The 24,367-nt window shown below is 50.7% G+C and overlaps 1 protein-coding gene across 1 annotated transcript in view; it reads right to left on the reverse strand.

Moving 5' to 3' along the window:
• Positions 1-16,125, reverse strand: part of Ankrd46 (ankyrin repeat domain 46) — a 29,509-nt gene extending 13,384 nt beyond the window's left edge. The window contains exon 1 of the mRNA XM_005072645.3: positions 16,046-16,125. The gene's annotated coding sequence lies outside the window, so the exon portion shown is untranslated. The remainder of the gene's footprint in view (positions 1-16,045) is intronic.
• Between the last annotated feature and the right edge of the window lie 8,242 nt (positions 16,126-24,367).

The raw sequence follows: 24,367 nt of genomic DNA on the forward strand, positions 1-24,367 counted from the left end.
CAGCAAAGAAACCAGCAATGCACACAGAGTGTTTGACAGCGACAAGGAACTTTTACAGCTGCCCAGGTGCAGCGTGAGAAAGAACGAGCAGCTCTGTGACCCCCAGCAGGTCAAGGGTCCTGTGCACATTCCCCAGATGGCCTGCGGTGGGGCAGCAACGTGCCAGGCCGCCCCGGTGACTGCTCAGCACTCAAGCAGGGAGAAGAAGAATGGCGGCTGCGGCCACAGGCAGCAGAGTCATCGAGGTGTCATCCATCCACAGGGACAAACGGGGCTCTGGAAGCCACGCGCAGCCTCTGAACTCTGAGCGCACATTCTCCACAACATAAACGGAGGCCGACCTTTAACTCTGGCTAATCAGTTGTTGCAGGGCCACAGAATTTGGACCCAGAGTCTTGCACAATCCAGGCCAGGAATCACCCTCTGAACTGCACCCCCAACTCCACAAAAGCACACTTGTAAACAAAACACTTCGGGCTAGAGAGATAGCTCAGCGGTTAAGAGCACCAGCTGCTCTCCAGAGGTCCTGAGTTCAATTCCCAGCACCCACATGGTGGCTCACAACCGTCTGTAATGGGACCCGACACCCTCTTCTGACATAAAGTCATACGTGCAGATAATGCACTCATATACATAAAAATAAAGTATTATTCATAAGAGGGAGAAAAGCTCGTCATTGAACCAAACAAACTAGATTTAACTCGGCATTCTCACCTCTGTCCTGCTGCTGACAGGCCTTGCCCTTAAGTCGCATGCTGCTCCCCCCCCGCAGGCTTCCCTCGGGCCCACTCGGGTGGCCTCTCTGTGCACTAGCGCACCCTGTCCTACCAAGCACCGTGAAAGCAGGGTGATGGCCGCCATTCTGGGTCACAGAAGAGCAGCACCGATCGGTGAGGTGCCCCGTGCGCCTGAGATGCACCTGCTAGCTGGGTGCATATAAGGCCACCACGAGGGTGACACTGCCACTGCTCTTTTACTGTCACGCGATGGTGCTATCCAGCATCTGTACATGTGCACACAGAGAAACCACTGGTGGTGTCTGGCAAGGGTTCACTCGCGATGTGCGTGCCAGACTGTAACATGGACTGCAGCTGGGGCCCCCAGCTGGCAAGCTGGGTGTGAGGACCACAGGGTATGGAGGGACACCCTGAAGACACGCTAACACGGTACCCCCTATTGCTTCCAGCTCTCTGGGTTCCATGTCGATCTGCACAAACTTCCGGGACTGAACGCACCTAATTCGACTTTCTTGGATGATGGCTCTGCATACTGTGCATGTCTCATCCCAAGTGGGAAAGCGGAACCGGCACTTACCGCCTCTCTAGCGTAGACATGGCTTTAGTCTTTGGTTTGAAAGGTGAGGGGATGTTTTTAAGTGAATTCACGTTATGAAAGAGCAAGCCGTGCTCCAGTGTGGACAAAGTACACCCCAACCACTCCTACTGTCCCCTCTGATTTACAAGAAAAGCCAGGCCTCTGCCTTTCTGACACAGCGTGCCCGGCAACCAAGTGTGCGTGTCCAGACTGCAGATCAGAGCTACGTGACTCCACGGTGTTACGTGAACACAGCCTGAATTGTGACAGAACAGCCACCAACAACCTCAATTTATGCGTCCATCACTAGAAATCAGCCCTTCCCCTGAAGTGGATAGAAAGCAGAACACGTGTTAACTACTGCCGCAGGGGTCGGGACTAAAAGATCTTTACAATTAAATTTACTTGGCGACAGCTGCAGACCCACCATGTCCCCTTTCCTTAGTTTCCCTGATGGCAACACCTTGCAAACCCACGGTAGGACATCACGGCTAGGACGCTGGCACGGACGCAGCCAAAACACTGGGCGTTTGCAGTATCGGGGGCTGGCGTGTTGCTCTTGGTTCTACGATTTACTTTTATTATGTGTATGTTTTTGTGTGCACATGCACCCACACGTGTGATGCCCACAGAGGCCAGAAGAGGGCGCTGGATCCCCCAAACTGGAGTTAGAGATGGGTGTGCTGCCACGGGATGCTGGGAATGGAGTCTGGGTTCTCTGCTTTTAACCCCTGGGTCCAGCCCACTCCTACTTCCTAAATGGGGTGACATTTAGTGGGGGCAAACCCCCGGGAAAAAGAACTGGCCTGTGGCAGAGTGAAAACACTACCGCCTGGGACATGGGTAGCCTGGGGTGGAAGGAGCCAAGCCCCAGAAAGCACCCTGGCCCGCATAAGGGCCCTGGTTTGGGGGACAGGGTGTTGAGGCTGGTCCAGGGACGGGCATAGAGGCAGACACGTGGGCACTGTTACAGGAGTATGCGGTCAAGTCTGGGGTCGGGTGGGGTGCAGCCTCACAGTTGAATTCTTGCCCTGTGCAGCCCTGAGGTTGCCACTCACTTTTGGGGACGAAACTGTCACCTAGCTCTCCCCATGCCAACCAGCTCTGACTTAAACCCTGAACCACAACAACAAACCAGCAAGGGGGTTTGGGTGGAAGCTTGAGAGCCGCTGACTTGATGGAAAGTTCTATCGACTCTGCTTTTCCATTTATATCCCGAGCTCTGGATCCAAGCCTTGGATCAATGTGCAGAATTTCCAGGATCGGATTCGTGGCGGCCAGGAACTAATGGAAGACGCTCTGTTTCAGTGCAGACTGCACTGATGGCCTTAAATCTGTTTCCATATCCAACGCCAACCGTACACACTCTTACTTGTTTTTCACCTTGAAAGCCACTGGGAAAGACATGACTAAGAGTTACATCCCTGGCTCAAATGCACGGACGACATCATACCTACAGAGTGACTGGAAGGAGGTTTGAAGCTAAGACACTGGAGCAAAATGTAAACAAAACCGGGCACGGCCAGGAGGGGCCGCCAGCTATCCCCTGCCCACACCGTCTAACGTCAAGGAAAGCAGTGTTGTGGTGGATGGAGCCTGCCTGGACATTCTGTGCCCTACTGGTTACTGTTGTCTCTTTAAAGGAATCCAGTGGCTTCCAAACAGGATACAACCTCAATAGCCACACAGCAAGAGCTTAAGGGAGCCATCAAATCCTGCCACTGTGTGTGATGAGCACTTATAATACGGAATCTCCCAGAGAGCACTGACTGCTCGCAACCCAAGTCTACACAGATCCACAGACCACAGGCAAGGGAACACGTAAGGGGAATTCCGCCATTTCCTCAGCCTCTTTTCTTCCCAATAGTGATTTCAACCATGTCAAAAGCCCAGAGATGTTAGCGAACCCATCATTGCTACGCTACGGCAGAGGGGCGCTGCATATCTAGCCCATAATATTTCTAACTTCCGTGCAGCTCTAAATATTTAATCAAGAAACCCAGAGGAAACGGCTCGTTCAGATCTCATGCTTAGGGGCTGGGGTCTGCTGGGCGGAGCCCTGATCTCGCTCAGACCCCAGCACATTCCGTAGAAAGAACAAACTTGGCTACTTGCTCATGGTGGTCCTAACCTCAGACCACGGTTCTAGAGGGCAAGAGGTGGTGTTATTTGTTTCAACACCCTGGCAGAGGCACGGTGCCCAGCTCACGGATGTCTCGGGATGGCTGGATGCAGGGGAATTCGCGGGCTCTTTCCTGAGTGAACCTTACTTGGGTTTAAAGTTTCAGCCTTCCCCGAGACCATGTTTCACTGTCGAGTGTCCAGAAAATAAATACAAAGAAAACGTAGCCATCCTGTCAACTAGATGTCCAACAGTTTGGTGGGGTGGGCCTCCAGTGTCTCTTCTCTTCTGTTCACGCGTGTATTTAGCACTTAGCACACGAGCCAACGTTAAACCCTTTACTTGATGTTCTGCAAACACCCACCACTATTGACACTGTCTTATAACAACTTTTAAGACAGGCTCGTGCAGCCCAGGAGAGTCTTGAAGTGTGTAGTCAAGGTTGACCTTGAACTCCTGACCCTCCTGCCTCCACCTCCTGCGTGTTGAGATTGCAGCCATGTGTCATGTCTGGCATCTTCTAATCAGTTTTAGTGGGTGAAGATTATTACACGACATGCATGTGTCAGTTTTCCTATCGAATCTCATTACAAGCTATTTGCCTCACATTCTCCCTATTACCTAGGCTCAAGTTCATTGGCATTTTAAATCATGCCTAAGAGAAGTTAAAATACGAGTTTTTGATGGGCAGCTGACTATTATCATAGGTGGGTGACAGCTGTGGCCAGACGAGGCCAGCGGTGCCTGTGGCTATGGAACTCAGGTCCTCTCTTCATGTCTCTTGTTACTGTCACAGCAAGCGTGGTGTCACTGGGAAAGCCTCAAGAGTCTGTGTGCTCATCTTAAACTAAGTTGGATTTAATGGCTTATTTATTTATTTTTTGGACTTTTGTATTAGAAGTGCCTGGGAATTAAATTTCTATTGATCGATCCTATGGTTAAAATGTGAGTGTCTAATCTTTGAGTTATCTTTCCTAAATAAAGATAATTATGTAAATATTTACTTGGTATTTTTAATTTTTTCCTTTAAAAAAGATTTTTTTTTTGGTTTTTCGAGACAGGGGTTCTCTGTATTGTTTTGGAGCCTGTCCTGGAACTCGCTCTGTAGATCAGGTTGGCCTTGAACTCACAGAGATCCACCTGCCTCTGCCTCCCAAGTGCTGGGATTAAAGGTGTGCGCCACCAACGCCCAGCTCAGATTTATTTTTATTTATATGTGTGTATCTGGTGCCCCTGAAGGTCAGAAGAGGGTGTTGGATCCCCTGGATCTGGAATTACAGGAGACCGTGAGTGTCCTAAGCCAGTCCTGGGTCCCAAACCCAGGTCCTCTGCAAGAGCCACCACTGTGGGGTCTTAAAAGGAGGACAGGTCACCAATATTCTGAAAGTCTTGGTGTAAGAAAGCTAAGAAAGAACTGCTCACAGCCCAGTACCCTGGAAGGAAGCCATTCCAGCTGTCCTCTGAGGTTAAAAACACGGACATTCAAAGTCAGTCATGTTTGGATGCGCACGGAGCTACGGCCTAGACACGTTCACACTACATGCTAACTTCAGTGTTCACATTCTGTGGCCTTTCTAGCATTTTAGTCCTTCTTCCCTTCTGAGACACGACCTCATGTAGCCCAGGCTGGCCTCCAGTGTGGCTGTAGCCCAGGCTGGCCTCCCAGTGTGGCTGTAGCCCAGGCTGGCCTCCCGGTGTGGCTGTAGCCCAGGCTGGCCTCCCGGTGTGGCTGTAGCCCAGGCTGGCTTCCAGTGTGGCTGTGTAGCTGGCACGTGCCATCAGACCCGGTTTGTGCAGACCTAAGAGCGAACCCAGAGCTTCCCACAGTTGAGGCGAGAACTCTACCAACTGCACTAAGTCCTAGCCCTAAAGTTCTAGACTTATAATTTCCTCAATGCCATCTATTTATTTCATAATTAAAACTTCATTAGCACAGCAAAGGGGAAGATTAATTAGAAATGTATAAATCACTGAACGATACTTTTTAAAGGGCCAGTACATTATGTTGACATTCACACACTAATGTAAACTAGGTGAATCAGGTACTACTTAGTAGACACCTCAGGGAAGTAAGCTTATTGAAAAGGAAGATCAAGTCAAAACGACAACACGAGAATTCCTGCACCTGTGTCTTGTCGTGGGAAAACTGCCTACAACATGGGAGGTACAGATCGTGACATCTGTCCTGCAGGAAATGACTATGCCGCAGGCTTCTGAAGGAACACGGGTGTGTGCTGAGCACCGGCATCCCCTCCGCTGTCCCGGTAAAGCATCGGGTCACCACGTTTGGTCATGAGACCCTTCTCACATGATGATCTGGCGATCTTTCCATCAGTCAGTCAGTCGAGGGAGCTCACATTCCAAAGGGACTCCCTCCTCCCAGAAACAATGAAGGTCTGCGGTGTCCCTTGCTCCACAGGAAGCAGTTGGGCACAAGTGTTCTGAAAAACCTTGTCACCAAACACAAAGTAAGTGTTTGTGGAAAAACAACTACAAATCTTTGGAAATATCCTCTACTTCTCAGGAAGTGACTGACTTCCTGGACTTGCTGTTCATAAGTATTTCTAACATCTGGGACAAGTGAACCATTACCCATTTTTTTTTCTCCTCCAGCAAGAAACCAAAAACATTAAAGAGGGATGTCTGCCATATTCTGGCAATATTTAGGGTATTTATTGCTTTAATGACATAAGTTTAGTCACAACTCAAGTTTTAGAAAAGACAGCAGAATTAAGTAAGTCTAACACTTTCACGGAAGTGGTAACTGCTAGTTTGGATAGTTTAACACTTTGTTTTCTAGAATCTTCACCGTGTGGGCGTGCGGTGTTTGAAACTCCTTCGCAGTTCACCATCTACCGTTACACGGCCCTGGGGGGTCAGGGTTGTCAACTGCTGCTCTGACAGCCTGGCTCAGATGGCCCCACAGTGCCACCTAGTGGGCCATCGAGTCCTGAGCTTAGTCCAGTCTTGCAGACAGCCTTGCCTTGCGCCCCAGCTGACCCGGCTGCCTCCCGCCTCCTCCTCATGCTCCCTACACAGGGAAGTGCCTGTCTCACTTCAGTGTCGCATGACCCCGTCGTGAATGTGAAAGCCGAGGGTTAGAACATGCAGAGGTCGGGCTGGAGAGATGGCTCAGCTGTTAAGAGCACCCGAGTTCAATTCCCAGCAACCGCGAGGAGGCTCACAGCTGTCTGTAATGAGATCTGGCGCCCTCTTGTGGCCTGCAGGCAGAACACTGTATACATAACACATTTAAAAACAGAATATGTAAAGGTGCTGGACCTTCCCCTCCTTCATGCAAAGAAGCCTCCATCCTATACCACAGGGGTGGGGCATCTTCCCACACACACTTTAGGAAGGCCTAGTGCAAGTCCTGAGGTTGTCTGGCTACTGCCTGCTTTTCTTTTTTTGGGGGGGGGGCGTTCAAGACAGGGTTTCTCTGTGGCTTTGGAGACTGTCCTGGAACTAGCTCTTGTAGACCAGAACTCATGAGATCTGCCTGCCTCTGCCTCCTGAGTGCTGGGATTAAAGGTGAGCGCCACCACCGCCCGGCTTACTGCCTACTTTTCTATACCACCAGGAGACCTCACAGACCCTTAAAACCCAGCAACTCTTCCGGACCCTCCTATTGGGGTGACACACCAGCCGGGAGGCTGTGTTGGTTGGTCGCACATACCTAACGCTGCTGCAGAGGCAGAGGAGCCAACTTCACCCCAAAGCTTGTGGCTAAACAGACCCCCCACAGGGAACTGCACACAGTGGGGCGTTTCCCAGCTGGAGCCTCTGAGATGGGAGGGGTGCGCAGGGCTTTATAGGGGGGAGCGCTGGTCCTTTCCTCTCTTGGAGCTGAGAATCGCCCTCTGATACCAGATAGTGACGGTCTGGATTTGAGAAAGAAAAACAGGATTTCTTCTTCCTGTATTTCCAGACTACGGGGACACGAGTAAGATCACAGGCAGAAGTGAGTTTTTAGCTGAACTTTCTACATGCTGTCACTTGGGGACTACTCGATGGGCGCAAAGTGGGAAATGCCAAGACCGTGAGACAGAGCAGGACCAACAGAGTTTCTCCGGCAAAATAATCATCTCAGGGAGACGAGCAAGGAGTCCCGGCAATTATCCTCTGAGCGCCAGCACACATGGTCTCTCCAGTAAGGTAACAGACAGCAGGCCGCTCAGTCTCCCAGAGGACTCTGGGAGTCTCTCGGAGACGGGAACAGAGGTTGGCAAGTTCCAAGTAGCTCCCAGAAACTATGCACACGTGGTGGGGGTAGTACGTGCGTATGTGTACAGAGGTCAACGGCGCTGGTCCCCTGGAGCCTGCGAGTCACCTGACATGGGTGCTGAGAACTGAACTGGGGACCCCCCCCCGCAGCAGACTGAGCCGTCTCTCCGGCTCCACCCTAAGAACTATCTTTACAGACAGCCACAGGTCACTGGGACAACACAGGGGAGAAGGACCCACGGTCCCCCAGGAAGCGTCTGGGGCTGAGCAAGGTCTCCTTCCTGGACGGGTCATCCAATGAAGACCCAGACACCACCAGCTACACTTCCTCCCTATTCGCCATCTAGCTACACTGTAATACTGAGGAGCCTGGCAATGACGTGGTGAATGTCCTCGTTTTTAAAATGTCCTGGAGGACCTGTCATCAGGGGCGTGACAAATTGTAACACTTAACAATTCTTTATTTGAAAGCCGGAACAACTGCTACTTTGAACTTCTGTTCTGGCACTCAAGAGAACCACGCTGTTCAGAAAAGATCACTGTGACATGAAAATTGTTCTTTAAAAGGCTTTCAAAAGACGATGGCCTCATGGGCTTCAAATATTACAATGTGTTGCTTACTTCTGAGGACATGGAACAAATTATATGTCAGAATGACAAGTTCTGGATTCTGGAAAATGACCTGAAATCAGAGGCATTTTGATCTTCATCTACAGAGGCGTAGGAAGAGACGGAGACAAACTAAAGCCTCACCTCAGGCCGAGGCGGCTAGTTAAAGTCTGTCCCAGCAAACAGGTCCCCAATGCCATCTTCTGTCAGCGTTGACTCTCAGTTTTAATATTGTTTACCAGGTGACTTCAGGCGTGTGACATCAGTGCGGAAACAGACACACGTGGAGCCTCAAGCCTCGTCTCCACCTTCGCTGCCCTTCCTGTACTTTAACGCCCAGACTCCCACCCACGAGGACCTCCAACCTTCCCGTGCTCCCTCCCCTGGCTTCATGGGTATTTCCTTTACATCCTCAGTCTCTGCTTCAGCTCCACACACACACCAAACAAGGGGACATCTGCCTGCACAACCGTTGCTAAGTCTCTTCAACCAGCTCCAACCGGCCTCCGAGGGTCAGTGCGGTCCTCCAAGGGTGGCCTCTGAGGGTCAGCGCGGTCCTTCAAGGCCGAGCTCTGAGGGTCAGCGCGGTCCTCCAAGGCCGAGCTCCGAGGGTCAGCGCGGTCCTCCAAGGGTGGCCTCTGAGGGTCAGCGCGGTCCTCCAAGGCCGAGCTCTGAGGGTCAGCGCCGTCCTCCCCTGGCTTTTACTCGGCGCATGTTGTCGGCACCGTCTAGCGTCTCACCTGGTTACTGGCTCCTTTGTTTTCAGTGCTGGGCGAGAGGACTCTGTCTGGATATCAGTCAGTGAATCCATTCGTTCACTGAAGAACAGCTTGCTTGGTTCCACACTGCTCAAGTTTGAACATGGAGGCTCTAAAGACCTATGTGCAGCTTTCCTGTGTGGCCGTTTTTGACTCCTACCAAGGAGTGTAACGTCGGGCTGTGTGGCAGAAATACTTCAAACTGTTTTCCAGCGTGGATCGTACTGCTTTACTTTCCCGCTGGCGATGAATAAGACCCTGGAAATCTCTACTTTGCTCTGTTTCCTGTGCAGGGCCTTGCACAGCAATCATCATTAAGCTACATTCCTGGCCGTTGCTCTTTTGAGGCAAGGCTCTGCTATGTAGCTCAAGCCAGCCTCGACCTCACGACGCAGCTGAAGCTGGCCGTGAACTCTTGCGTCCCGCTGCGGTGGGATCACAACAAGCACCAGGACACCAGGCTGCTGGTGTCCACTCTCCCCAACGACATCCCATGCTATTTCTGTCCTCGACTTGAAGCGTTTTACTAGGTGGAGAGTGGCGCTTGAAACTGCTTGAGGTTGCACTCCCTAGATAAGGTATGCTGGAGAGTTTCCCTGTCACTCTCTAGATAACGTATGCAGGAGAGTTTCCCTGTCACTCCCTAGATAACGTATGCTGCGCAGTTTCCCTGTACGCACTTGTTGTTTCTGTATCTTCCTTGGTAGGTGTTTGTTAAGGTCTGTCTTAGTGTCCTTTCCTGTTGCTATGATAAACCCTGGCTGGGCGACTTACAGGAGAAAGGCTCTGTCTGCGGCGCCGTCCATGCTGGACAGCAGGAGCCTGAAGCAGCTGGTCACTCAGCACCATGAACAGGGAGCAGTGAACTAATACGTGCTTGGCTTGCTCTCTCCACTCCTACACAGCTGAGGCTCACCTGCCTAGGCAATGGTGCCACCCACAACAGGTGGATCCCCAACCTCTACTAACCCAAGTCTCCTCCAACACGCCCCCAGCCAACCTGCATCTACACCCAAGTCTCCTCCAACACGCCCCCAGCCAACCTGCATCTACACGGGTCTGAAAGAGAGCAGGGGAGGCTTGGAGGGAGGAGAGAGGGAAGTGATGGGATTAGATTATCATTTCACAAATAAAGTAAGTGGAACCACTAACCATCACGCTTGTAATCCCAGGACTCAGGAGGCAGAGGCAGGGGGATCTCTGTGAATTAGAGGTCAGCCTGATCTACAGGGCAGCTCCAGAACAGCCAGGACTACACGGAGACACGGTCTCAAACGAAACAAGAAAACTACTCATCGCAGGGCCAGAGGGTAACAGGGCTTGCTGCCCCATCTGACAGCCTGCCTTCAAGCCCCAAACCCTCTTGGCAGAACGAGGGAAACAACTCCAAACACTGTCTTGACCTGCACATGCCACATGTACACACACACACACACACACACACACACACACACACACACACACACACACACACGAAATAAATAACTGGAAAAAACCAGCCAAGCTCACTCACCAAAGTCTTTAGCGCATGCTTAAACTGGCTGAATTCTAACTGTTCAGTTTTAAGAGTTTCTTACGTTTTAGGTAACAGTCCTCATCAAGTGTGTTTTTTACAGACATGTTCTTCTAGTCTGTTCTTTTTCCCCACTTGCCTTTTCATTCACTTGGCCGCATCTTTCCCAGGGCAGAAGAGAAATCTAATTTTAGTAAAACCATCTTCTCGCTCCTTTCTTGCATGCTGTGCCTTTGGAGTGGCTTCCGCAGTGGCCTGGCCTTCCCTGCTCTGAGGCCGCATTCCAGCGGTGGCTACGCATGGCTTGTTGAGAGCATTTCTGCAGAGGTGATCCTATAACCTTCAGGTCCTCCTTCCTGAACTTGATATTCTTTTGTGTTCTACCACAGCTAGGAAGGACTCCCCCACACTGAAAAGCAGTGGTGAGAGACGTCTGTCCCGCGTCTGACCTCGTGGGAAGTTTCACCACTAAGTACAGTGTCGGGTGTGGGGTTTGCAGATGCTCTTTCCCAACCCACGAGTTCCTGAGTCTGTTTCCAGGGCTGATGCAATGGCGCCCTTTCGTTCACATATATGTGTGAGACAGCGTCTCTGTTTGCCCAGGTTAGCCTGGCCTCAAATTCACAATCCTCCGGCTTCCATCTTCCAAGCGCTGGGGTTTCAAGCACGGGCTGCCAGGCCGGCTCCCTCCTATCCGTGATCTGTGGCCTCCCTTTCTCTTTGGCTGCCTACAGATTTGTTTCTCCAAGGAAGCAGCTTTGGGGTCCCTGGCTCCTGACTTCCCACTTTCAATTTCACAGGCTTCTGCCCTAACTCTCCCTTCGGCTGTCACTGTTCCCCTAGCTTACTACAGCCATGATTTACATGAGAGTTTAAGCAATTGTGGTGAACCCCAGAGCTGTACGGTGCAGTTACCGTAGCCAGGCACGTCGTGTTGAAAATTTAAACAGACATGTGTGGCCACAGCCATTGCTTTTCAACAGGCAGGGTGACCCTAGCGCACAGGGGGTTAGTGTCTGACTCTGTCTCCGCTCTGTTCAAGCGTTGTAACTGCCTCTGCTTATGACAGCTCGTTTCTTGTATGGCGAGCATCCCGCCCTCGGCCTCGGGACCTCCATCTGACCTTTCAACTCAAACCAGCGGCTCATCACGTTCCCCCGGCCTTCTACACTTACCCCGTCCCTCAAATAATCCAAAGCGCCTCCTCCCTAGCTCTTTTTTTTTTAAAACATTTTTTAGGTTTATTTATTTAGTATACAGCATCTGTCTGTATGCCCAAAAGTCAGAAGAAGGCGCCAGATCTCATTTCAGATGGCTGTGAGCCACCATGTGGGTGCTGGGGACTGAACTCAGGACCTCTGGGAGAGCAGCCGGTGCTCTTAACCTCTGAGCCGTCTCTCCAGCCCCCTCCCTAGCTCTTCTTAATCTCATCCATCACTGAGCATAAAAGGTTCCATGGCTCAATTCTCATTTCCTTAGTCAGGATGCCACACGGCCTCATGATGTTAACTTGTCACGGTTTGAACTTAACCTGTCACGGACTGAAAATGAAGTGTTCCCACCACAGGCTCAGGTACTGAAGCCTGGTTCCCAGCTGGTGGGGCTGTTTGGGGGAGACTGTGAGATTTTCGGCATGTGGAGCCCACTGGAGGAAATGAGCCACTTGGAGCCTGCGTGTGCGTGCGTGTGTGTGTGTGTGTGTGTGTGTGTGTATGTGTGTGTGTATGTGTGTGTGCGCGTGCGTGTGTGTGCGTCTCTCTCTCCCTCTTTCCTCTCTCTCTCTCTTTCTCTCTCTCTCTCTCTTTCTCTCTCTCTCTTTCTCTCTCTCTCTCTCTCCCTCTCCCTCTCTCTCCTCCCCCTCCCCCATCTCCACGAGACAAGCCTTCCCACATGCTCCCACCCCTGTGACGTTTTGTCCCACAAAGGCTCTAGAAGCAACAGAGTGAAGACGATGGACCAGAGTCTCTAAACTGGAAATAAAACACATCTTTCCTCTTTCAAACTTATTAACATCAGGAATTTTGTGACACTGAGTAAAAACTGGCCAACGCATCACCTTTCTGATGACTACTCAACTTCCGTTTCCAGCAAGACTTTCGTCTTGAACCCCAGTTCCTAGTAATCTATTTGGCCGGGCCTCTCAAATACGGCTAACGCTAAACCCGACTTCTGCTCCATGTGCCACCGTTCTCACGTCGGCTTCCAATCTGCCAGCCAATCCTTTCCTGGAACACGACCGCTGCTTACTGTACAAACCCCTCTTATCCACGCTTTTACTTTCTTTCTTACCCACGGTCAAGCACGGTCCAAAACGTGAGCGGAAGATTGCAGAAAGAACTCTAAGTCCTAAACCACACACCGTTCTGAATAGTAGGATGAAATCTTGAGCCACCTAGCTCTGCCCCAGCCCAGACATCACTCACCCCTTCACTCAGCATCAGTCAGCCACCAAGCATCGGTAATGCAATGCGTGTGGCCCACGTTGCAAACCCCGAAGCATCGCTTCATTTCACCGGGCTTCGTTTCATGGCCTCAAACCCCACGAGGAGATGGCGAATATGTGTACACTTTTACACAGGCAGCGACCATAGGCACGGCACATTTATTTATTTATTGGTTTTTACCAGACAGGGTTTCTCTGTATTGTTTTGGAGGCTGTCGGTCCAGCCCGGCCTCGAACTCACAGACATCCGCCTGCCTCTGCCTCCTGAGTGCTGGGATTAAAGGTGTGCGCCACCACTGCCCAGCGGCACGGCACTTTTATTAACTGTTCTATTTTATCGCGTTTTTGTTAATCTGCTCGTACGCCCACACGTAAAGGAAAACAGCACTCTGTGTGCAGGGCCTGGTGTTACTGAAGGCTTCAGGCATCCCTGAAGGTCGTCTTGGAATAATGAATGACTTTGGTACCTCCTAACTTGGATCTCTCCGACTCCATCTTTGCTCTGACGGTCAAGCTTGACCACATTAAGCCAGGCCTCTCGTTCCGCCCAGAACCCTCTGCCGTCTCCTTCATGAGTAAAAGCCAGCCTCTCCTAGTGCCCACTGGGCTTCAGGCTCCGTTCCTGTCTCCCTTCCTCTGCTCAGACCTGGGGGGCTCCTGGTTAAGTCTTTAACAGAAACGTGCTTTCTCGGTTTCTGTGTTTGCTGCATACCACCCCGCCCTTGACAACGGGAGGGCCACCCCACCTGTCACTCAGGTACGTCCCATTCCTTCTCACTGTAAAACTGAGCAAGCTCCTTTCCCAGCGCCTCCTCCCCTCACTGCTTCACCTCTCTTCTTAGAAACCGTCCGCATCTAACTGGATGCATTTCCACTTTTAAATAGACTATTTTACTATCCCCATCTTTCTCTGAGGGGATCGCCAGCTCCGTTAGATCAAGGACGGGGGTTACTCGCCCTTAATGCCCCTGGTTCTTAGAACTGCCCCCACCACAAAAGACAGGCTGATTGTGTGCTGTGGTAACTCTGACAGTGCAACTCTTAAATCCTGGGACGGGTGAGGAGTTGGGACTTGGTGATGGTTAGCTTTAGCTGTCCACACAGGAAGGAAGCCCCTGGGGAGGGGTCGCAGTGAGGAGGTACTAGATTGTTAGCCTCTGGACGCACCTATGAGGGATTTCCTCAGTGGGGTCCATTGGGATGGACCGACCCTCCCTGTGGCAGCACACGAATTTCAACAGCTGGGCCTCAGACGGGAAGGAAAAGTGATGACCACGGCTGTTTCGAGTCCCGTTACCTCTCCACGGTGACAGACTGCACCCTGGAGTCACAAGCCCCCCCTCCCTTAAGTTGCTTTGTCGAGGTATTCTGTCGCAACAACAGTTAAGGAACTAAGACAGGCTTTCCAAGCCCCGATCTCTGGGATTGGGAAATAACCATTTCCAGTCTCTCGTCGGGAATCTTTGACCTTACAGCCGGTAACTCCTTTTGCTCAAAGAATGTGCCCAGAATCCTTCATTTCTCCTCATGTGACAAATGCCTTCCTACATCTTTCCAGTGTTCTGTAAAACATTAGCTTACTGTGGGAGGGGAAAAAAAATCTTTGTCTGGCATAATGCCATACGTGCAAGGTAAGCTCACCAGGACTGCTGTGAGACTACAACCGACCAGCTTCTACTTCAAGCTGTACCAAGGCAGGGGGATCCCGGACATTTAACTGTATTGTCACGTGTGGTAGGATTATCATTTTAAGCTGTGCGACTTCTGTTTACGCTGCATTTGTTTAACTCGGTGAAGCTGTGATTCTTTGCCTGTCTAAAACACCTGGTGGGCCAATAAAGAGCCGAACGGCCAATAGTGAGGCAGGAACAAGGACTGGGCGGTGAGTCCCTCAAAAAGCCAAGAGGGTAAAAGAGAAAAAAAAATCTTACTACAAGGTGTAAATGACAAACTTGTTTTCGCATGAAGCTCCCTTTAAATTAAAAGGACAGTGGCACAGGCTCTTCCGTACTTGTCACACACACATTAGGTCTTAAAGAAATAATTTCAGGCCACAAAATGGTATCGACAAACGAAAAATCTTAAGGGACACCGCGTCTGGAAGGTATCGGGAAAACAGGATTCGGGGAGTGAGGTCTTGGCGAGCGAGTGGGGGGTTCTCGGATCCTGCTTAGCTCTTTGCCAACTGTCCGGGCTCAGACAAGCTAACTCAGACTCTGTGCCTCGGTTTCCTTGTCTGCAGATTGGATAAGGGACTCGTTAAAGGTTGTCGCAGAGAGGTTTTAAAAATAAATAAATAATAAAGGTACTTCGCCGGCAGGGACAGCCAGCTAGCTGCTGGCTGCACCCCGACCACCACCCACGCCCCCCGACAGCGAGCGCGGAGCTCAGGAAGTGGCCTGGCTACCAAAAACAAAACACACACACACACACACACACACACACACACACACACACACACACACACACACACACACACACACACACACACACACACACACACACACACACACACACACACACACACACACACACACACACACACACACACACACAACGCTCGGTTCTGGAGAGCGAGAAGCGGTGAAGGCCGAGCAACACCGTCCAGGAACGAACGTCTTCTCCCCCGAGACAGTGGCTGGGGGGGGGCCCGTGCCAAGCGTGGAAGGTCCTCAGCGGGAAGGGTGCAAACCCTGCCTCGCCATGCACGGGTCCCCTGGGCGGTGACAGTGTGGACGGGTCGCACGCACCCCACACCCGACACCGCTCGCCCGCCCACACCGCGGACTCCTCCGCGCCCCGCTGAGGACGTCACCTTTCCCTAGGGGCCTCGCTAGGACGTCGTCGTCGTGTCCCCCCTCCCACAGGGACACCCGGTTCATGCGAGCATCCCCAGTGCCACCGCACACACACACACACAGGCCCGGCCCGGGCCCTCCCGCCAGCATCGCCCGCGGGGAAGCCGCTCGGACCGGCGTCCCGCTCCACCGGCCGCCAGGACCCCGCAGGGCAGGGGTCACCGCCTCCCGCCCAGCCGCTGCCCACGGCCCCGGCCCTGGTACCTGCGCCCGGGGCGGCCAGAGGCGACAGCAGCTGCTCCTCCTCCTCCTGCAGCGGCGGCGGCGAGCGGGGCGGGGCGGGGCGGGGCCGGCCACAGAGGCAGAGCCCGCGCGGGCCAGAGCGGCCGGGAGCCACGCGGCGGCGCGCCCCCTGCAGGCGGGAGGCTCGCGCGGCGAGCGGCTCCGCCTCCGCTGAATTAGTCGCGGTTTTTTTCCAGCGAGAGCTCGCCCAGCCCCTGGCGCTATCACCTCTTCGTCGAAATACACGTCCATCCCCTCCCCTCCACTAAGTAGAGCAAAAGCAAAAGCAAATTTATTAAGTACCCACGAGTTGGTTAGTTTCTGGCAACGGCGGGAGAGATGTTTAAAGAAATCCAAACTCAGGTATTAGCAAATGAACGGTTGACAATTCTACTCTTTAAGATATAATCCTGGCCGGGCGTTGGTGGTGCACGCCTATAATTCCAGCACTTGGGAGGCAAAGGCAGGCAGATCTCTGAGAGTTCGAGACCAGACTGGTCTACAGACAGAGGGCCAGGACAGGCTCCAAAGTTACACAGAGAAACCCTGTCTCAAAAAACCAAAATAAATAAGTAAAATAAAAAAGATATAAATCCTGGCAGGTTGTTTATTATTCGGATTGAACGCTTACACTTGGCTAACCATGCATGACCTGTGTACAGCCAAACCCAAAGAGTGATGATACACCCATTTACTGGCACATTCTTTCACACAAGCCTCTTTTCTCCTGTTTATCAGTTTGTCAATTTAAGTCTTACAGCCAAGGAGACTTCTTCTAAACACTTACCGTTCCTCATCTGGAACCTGGCACCATCCACCCCACCAGATGACCCTGTCCGCTTCAATGGTTCAGGCTACGTTTTTTCCTGGCCATGTCAAATACATGTTTGTGATTACTACCGGCTTGGGGAAAATCTCACATTTCCTTCACCTGGGGTTATAAGGAGGCTGGAGAGACAGCTCCGTTGGTAGAGGAACTTGTATTGCAAGCATGAGGACCACCTGAGGCCAATCCCCAGGACCCACATGAAACGCTAAGCATGATGGCCATCTGTTGTAATCCCAGTTCTGGGAAGTGGGAGACGGTTGGATCCCAGGGGTCCCCCTGACTGGCCACCCTGGCCTATTCATGGAGCCTCCATGGGCCAATGCACATACATGTACACACAGACACCTAAGTATTTGCACACGCGCGCGTGCACACACACACACACACACTGACTCTAAGATACCAGGGCAGGCTGAGTTCAGCAATAAATCATCATAGGATACTTAACATTTACTTGTGCAGGGGCTAATCACAAATATTCTTCAAATTGGTGATACATTAAATCAATCTGTCAGTGACCGAGTTCATGATATCTTCATGTATCCCCGCACACTGTGCCAAAGCACTGGGTAATTTAAATGGTAATTGTATTCATGTTACGTATTCTTTCCTAGTTGGCGCATCAAACAACCTGAGAGTTTATTGACTGCTTACGCTCTAATTTGTCTTTTCTTCATGAATTGTGGCTTCTGTTCAATAGGAAGAGTTTAGGGAAGGTGAAGACAGGTTTTTTTCTCTTCCTCTGATGAGATTTAGGGAGCAGACTGCAAGCTGCATTCGCCTTATGACTCCTCCGTGTCACAGCATCTGGGTGGACACTGAATGCTTTCATAGACGTATTTTTACATCCCAGCAACCTCTTGATACGTACTGGAAGGGACCGTGAGTAACAAGATTACATCCTACTAAGTGCAACTTAAAGCGCCTCTTACCATTCTCTTGCTTAGTCGAGCCCCAGAATGTTTGGACCCCCCCCCCAACCACCGTGCTGATTCCCCAGGAAGAATTGCTTTGAAAGTCTGAAGAGAAAGCAACCATCTTTTGTTGTTGTTTTGTTTGGAGACAGGGTTTCTCTGTGTTGCCCTGGCTGTGCTGAAAACTCTCCCTGTAGACCAGGCTGGCCTCGAACTCACAGAGATCCGCCTGCCTCTGCCTCCTGAGTGCTGGGGTTAAAGGCGTGTGCCACCACTGCCTGGGGTGAGGAAGTAACCATCTTCATCAATGGGAGCTGAAATATCAACTTCACAGAACACATGGTCATGTGAACACACTTCCAGAGTCCCTTCAGGGGCTTGGAGGGGAGAGGTCTATATAAGAGTAGGCTGTACCTCAGTTTCCTATTGTCACGGTAACAAACTGCCACAAATCTAATTGTTTACATGATTGCATTAGTCATTTACAGGTAACGAGGTCATCCTTAGATAATCTAGGATGACTCCGCCTCTCAAGACCTTTGGACAATCACTCCTGCAAAGCCCCTTTCTGGTGAGTGATGGTGTCTGGATAAAATCTAGGTCCCTGGATGAGTCTGGAAAGGATTATCTTGATTACATTAGCTGAAGTGGGCGGGTCCGTCCACTGTGGGCAGCTCCATTCCCTGGCTGTGACTGGCATCTACTTCCTGGCGGTGGATACACTCTGACCAGGGGAAGTAAGAGTCCGGGCTGTGCCGATTAAACCTTCCTACAAGGTCTCAGAAAATGCAGAAAACTTTTTTTTTAATTCTAATGACACTGATCAGAGAAGCATGACCCTCCAGTTTTAACCGGTTTTCTGTGCAGAAAGAGATGTGTCTGGAAAGGGGAGGTGGTTTTTAAAACACTCGGTTCTTGTGAAAAGAAGAGGCCTGTCGTCAACCATGCTTGGTGGCGTATGCCTTTAGTCCCAGCTCTTGTGAGTTCGAGGTCAGCCTGATCTACATCATGAGTTCACGGGCAGCCAGGCTTCCCAGAGAGCCCAAGCCCTGTTCCTGGTCATCTTGTTTCTTGTAGTACTGCAGGATGACCAGGAGAGGGAGGCATGCTCCTGAAAAGAGTAGGTCCCACAGGTCTCTAACCAACTGTAAATCAGGTTGTCAGGTGTGAAGGTTCCTTGGTTCCCAGAACCTCAGATGAATAAGCCACTGAACACCATACTATCGCATTCATTCATTTTTGCCAAACTTGAATCCATCCCCGTCCCCCCAAATCTTTGAAACACACAAACCACAAGAAAATATATATGCCAGGCAGCATCTTTGCAAAACTGAGAGAAAATTCAAAAGTCAAGAGAACAGAAACCAGAGCTGTAGAAAGTGTCTCAAGCCAAACTTTCAAGATAAGACCTCTCTCCCTTATTAATTACAAAATAAACCTCTTGGGACTTGATTTTTCTTTTTAATTACAAAAATATAGCTGGAACCCTGGGAGAGGAATGTTGTTTTCCGTTGCTACACCAGAACCATGCAGAACCATCCCAGCTTCACCACAGAGGAAACGATTCCACAGGAACACAGTGTCTGACTAATGAGCGTCCCTCCCACGGCTACACAACCGCCTCCATGAGCAGTTCCTTCTGGGACGGTTTAAGCCAACGCCCTGCAAATCCTGTACAGGTGATTTGTGAGACACTGGGCTGTGGGGGTGGGAACTATTGTACGTGCTGATAAGATAAAAGATCTGTTATGCAATTGTGCCAGCTGCTCAGGAAGTGAGGGTTTAGAAGGGAGTTGTTGGAGGAGCAATAACTAACTACCGGCTGGCAAGAATGCACCAAATACCACCAAACCTGCTGACCTGAGTTCAGTCCCCAGGACTCACGCGGTGCCGGGAAAGAACCAAGTCCCACGAACTGTCTCTGAAAAGTTGTGATGCACACATGTGAGCACCTGCCTACACACACAAGATAGACAGACAGATAGATAGATAGATAGATAGATAGATAGATAGATAGATAGATGATTGATAGATAGGTAGATGGATGGATGGGTGATAGGAGATAGGTAGATAGAAGATAGATAGATAGATAGATAGATAGATAGATAGATAGATAGATAGGGGGAGTGGATAGATAGATGGATGGATGGATGGATGGATGGATGGATGGATAGACAGACAGACAGACGGATGGATGGATCATAGGTGATAGATAGACATACTGATGATGATAGATACATAGATACATTTGTTACAAGGCATCCAGAATGAGAGGATCCTTAACAGCGAACACGGATGACTTTCAAAGAACCTCACAAATGTCACTGCATATCCATCCCTTTTGTAGCTCACAAGGAATGGTTAAGACACCAGTGAAAACTCACAGGGTTGGTTTGTATCATCTCCCAAATCCACAAGGTGAAACCTAGCAACCAGTGTGCCAGGGTCAAATGGTAAGGCGTTTAGGGAATGGTTAAATCACAAAGGCAGAATGTACATCTGGAAGAATCTGAGGCCCGAGTCCCTTCCTGCAGTCTCCTCTTCCTGCAGTCTCCTCGGCCATGTGAGGATGGGGAGCAGGTGCCTTCTGGGAGGCAAGGAGAACTCGCGGCAGATGGCAAACTGTTAGCAACTTTGTAAAGACCTTCCAGGCTTCCAGAGCTCTAAGAGGGACACATCTGTGTTTTGTAAATTATCCAGCCTCGGGGATTTTCTTATGTTAGAGAGAAACTTGCCAGCAAAGTACAGTTACACCTCAATAAAGACTGGGGCCCATATGAGACCTGAAAGCCACGTGCGTGGACTAACTGGTTATGGTGTTTTCTAACTTCACGCAGCACATTTCATTAGTGGGATGGCACAGCGTACTCACCTTTTCCTTGATGTGTCTTGGCTCTCTGAGGACAGGAATGAGGTTGCCCCCGAAGGCACGGAGTCTCCCACAGCCGCTCTCTCTGCTTGTCTGGTTGGCACTGCGCACACCACTCACGAGGCAGAGGGATAACTAAAAAGGCATTCGTGCCTCTGTCCTGAGTTGGTTGTGGTTTTTCCGCCATTTTGTATTGTAGGGTCCTTCTCTTCCGTGTTTTCTCACCAAAGCTTGAAGTCCGTCTGGTTTTCCACAAATTTAGACCATTTAACGTTCCTTAACCTCACTGTGGGGATGATCTTAGCAGCATTTCTAACTGGGACGTTGAACATAAAATCCGCCGCGCTGCTCACAAGAGAAGATGGTGGACACACGAGCCTCAGACCTGGGAGCAGAGCCCAGAGCAACGTCAGAGGGAGGCTGGAGCTTCAAGCCCCGAGCAGTCAACTGAAGAATGCATGAAGAAAATGTGGTATATTTACACAGTGGAGTACTGCTCAATGGTAAGAAATAATGACATCCTAAGATTCGCAGGAAAATGGACAGAAGTAGAAAAAAAAACATCCTGAGTTGAGGTAACCCAAAACCAGAAAGGCAAATACAGTATGTACGCATTCATAAGTGGATACTAGACATAAATCAAAAGATACCCAGCCTACAACCCACAAACCCAGAGAAGCCAGAACCCTCTTCCAGAAACAGATGGAAGCAGATGCAGAGATCCACAACTAACCAATGGGTCAAGCTCCTGGAGTACAATCAGTGAGGGAGGAGTGATAATATGAACAAAGGAGTCAAGACCATGATGGGGAAACCCACAGAATCAGCTCACCTGAGCTAGAGAGAGATCACTGCCTCAGGTCTGAAAAATGGGGAACCTGCATAAGACTGAACTAGACTCCCTTAATATAGATGACAATGCTGTGACTGGGACAATATATGAGGCCACTGGCAGTGGGTCCAGGATCTAACTCTAATGTACAGACTGACTTAGTGGAGCCCATTCTGTATAGAAAGACACCTTGCCCAGCCTAGACACAGGAGTGTGGGGTGGAGAGGTGCCTTGGTCCTGTCTCAACGAGATGATGGGACAGACTTAGTAGACTACCTAGGGGGAGGCCTCACCCTCTCCGAGGAGTAGATGGGAAGTGTGGACCATGACGTAGCAGTGAGCGGTGCCCCCTCTGCAGGCAGAGCCGGCCTGGCTCCCCTCCACAGGAGTCCTCGGCCTCAGACGATGGGGCTGACCTCAGTTCAGTCAGTGCCCCCCCCCCGTTTTTTCTTTTTTGCCCCAATTAAGCCTTTGTAGTTATTTTGCAATGTAAACCAAAAATTTAAAGAATGCATCTGAGCACGGCGGTACACACCTTTAATTTCAGCACTGGGAGGCAGAGGCAGGAGGATTTCTGTGAGTGCAAGGTCAAGTTGGTCTATATAGAGAGCTCCAGGTCAGCCAGGGCTACATAGTGAGACTTGGTCTTAAAAAAAACAAAAACTTGGCTCTGCGTTGGTGGCGCACACCTTTAATCCCAGCACTCGGGAGGCAGAGGCAGGCGTATCTCTGTGAGTTCGAGACCAGCCTGGTATACCGAGCAAGTTCCAGGACAGCCTCCAAAGATACACAGAGAAACCCTGTCTCCAAAAACCAACAAAGCAAAACAAAACTTGGTCTTAAAAAGGGGGGGGGGGGTCCTAGATCCAGATGAGCTATTGAATAATGTAGACATGTAGTTATGTCAGGAGGAAAAATGGCTGATGGGGACCTTTTTTAAAACAGGAACAATTGTCCCCGGGGATCCACGGAGGCTAACCTCCACAGATGCTAATGCCCTTTGTGGGAAATGCCTCTGCCAATCCATGAAACCTTCACGTAGCCTCCACATATGTTAAACTTCCTCTGGGGCACACATCATACCCAGCACAAAGCAAACACAATCAGAAAGCCCCCCCCCGCACTGCACTTAGGGAACAATGCTGAAAAAAAAAAAGTGAAGCCTATACATGCTCAGGACCCGTGCCGCCTCGATGGATGAAGGTGGAGAGGCCGCTAAATCCACGCTGCAGTCTACGGATCCAGACCTCAAGAAAGGCATATGCCGCAAAGGCCCAAAGCCTTCCTGAGTGTAAGCTGTAGCCTACCTTAGAAGGCGCTGCAGCATGGACTGGTGACCCCATGGTGGGCGGGAGTCTCTGTACGGCTGAGATGGTGGGGGCTCGCTCGATAGCTCTCCCAGGCCTGCAGGGGGCTGACCACTCCAGCGGTTGTGAATGCAGACTCAAGACCCGATGACCAAGTCTTTAGGTTCTGAAGCCCACTGAAGTCCCAGAGGCTGGGATGGGAATGTTGTGTGATGCTTCTGGTTTTGTCCTCCTCAAGAGGCAGGCGCTGCACGCAGGTGCACGCAGCAGCTCGGGGTAGTAACTGTACACAGAGGCTGGGCTCCCACCACTGGGGAGCTAGCTGCCAGGAAGCTACTATGCTATGCAGATGGTACTGTTTCTCTAACCCGTTATGCACTGCCCTAACTTAAAACTATGCGTGCAGCCAAACAGAAACCCTGTCTCGAAAACAAACAAACAAACAAACAAACCAAACCAACTAACCAAACAAACAAAACCCCATGCAATGCTTTGTTTGAGATGGGGGGCTTGCTGTGTCACCCAGGCTGGCCTTGAACTTGTGACCCTTGTGCCTCAGCCTCCCCGGTACTGGGACTACAGACAGGCACCACATGTCCAGCCTTCACCTGAAGCTCCACCAGCGTAGAGCAGCTTTGACCATTGCCTAAGTCCTGGTCTCTTTCCCATGCTGACTCACCTTCCCTTTTGCTAATGGTCCCCTACCCCACTCCCTATTCTCCCCCCAGGGTCTCTCTTGGGGCTTGCCCGAGAGCCCCAGCTGCCCTTGGTGCTCAGTCACTACACGTTCTTTAGGAAAACTTACTCTCACGCGTCAAATTGGACACAGAATGGGCATCAGATAATTTTCTTTTTAACCTACAAAGGCAGTCATCACATATGTTCAGTCTTCTAATCCCAGCACAAAACTTTTTGTTCCCGGTTGTTACTATTCAGGCATGTGTCCTGACCTGCCCTTGGGGTCCTGACAGGACACGCCCTCAGCTGCAGCCACCAAGAGCGCCACCTGTGCCTATTCACTGTGTTCCCTTTTCAAAGGGCCCCGCCCACCTCCCATCCTTCTCTCTCTCTCTCTCCCTGTCTCTGTCTCTGCATGTCTCTTCCCCTCCCCCCACCCTCTTTTCTCCTTCCTGCTGCTCCTGTCTCTGGAGGCTGGTCTCCCTCCTTCCCTTTCTCTTTTTTATAATCCCTTTCCCAAAAAACAAAACAAACAAACAAAAAACCTCTGCTTGAGTTCCATCACATGGCTTCTTTCATGTGTTGCCTGTCTTAAATTATAACACCTGTGTCTGAGATGGCCCTGTACACCGTGTGTAGGTTAAGATGGATCCTGACGACTTTCAAGTTATGGAAATAGCACAGCCACTTTGATCAGACCCTCTGGTGACCCCAACACACTAATCCGCCCAGCGGGGTGATTTGAGATCCCACTACAGCCTGGAACACAAACTCAAACCCTTAACCAGAAAGCATTGGTTTCTATATATTACAGGGCCCTTATGGAGTCTACATTAAAACACACACACATACAATTTTCATCAGCAAACTTCATA

Source organism: Mesocricetus auratus, unplaced genomic scaffold, assembly GCF_017639785.1.
Source record: "Mesocricetus auratus isolate SY011 unplaced genomic scaffold, BCM_Maur_2.0 Super-Scaffold_100023, whole genome shotgun sequence".
Taxonomy (NCBI): Eukaryota; Metazoa; Chordata; class Mammalia; order Rodentia; family Cricetidae; genus Mesocricetus; species Mesocricetus auratus.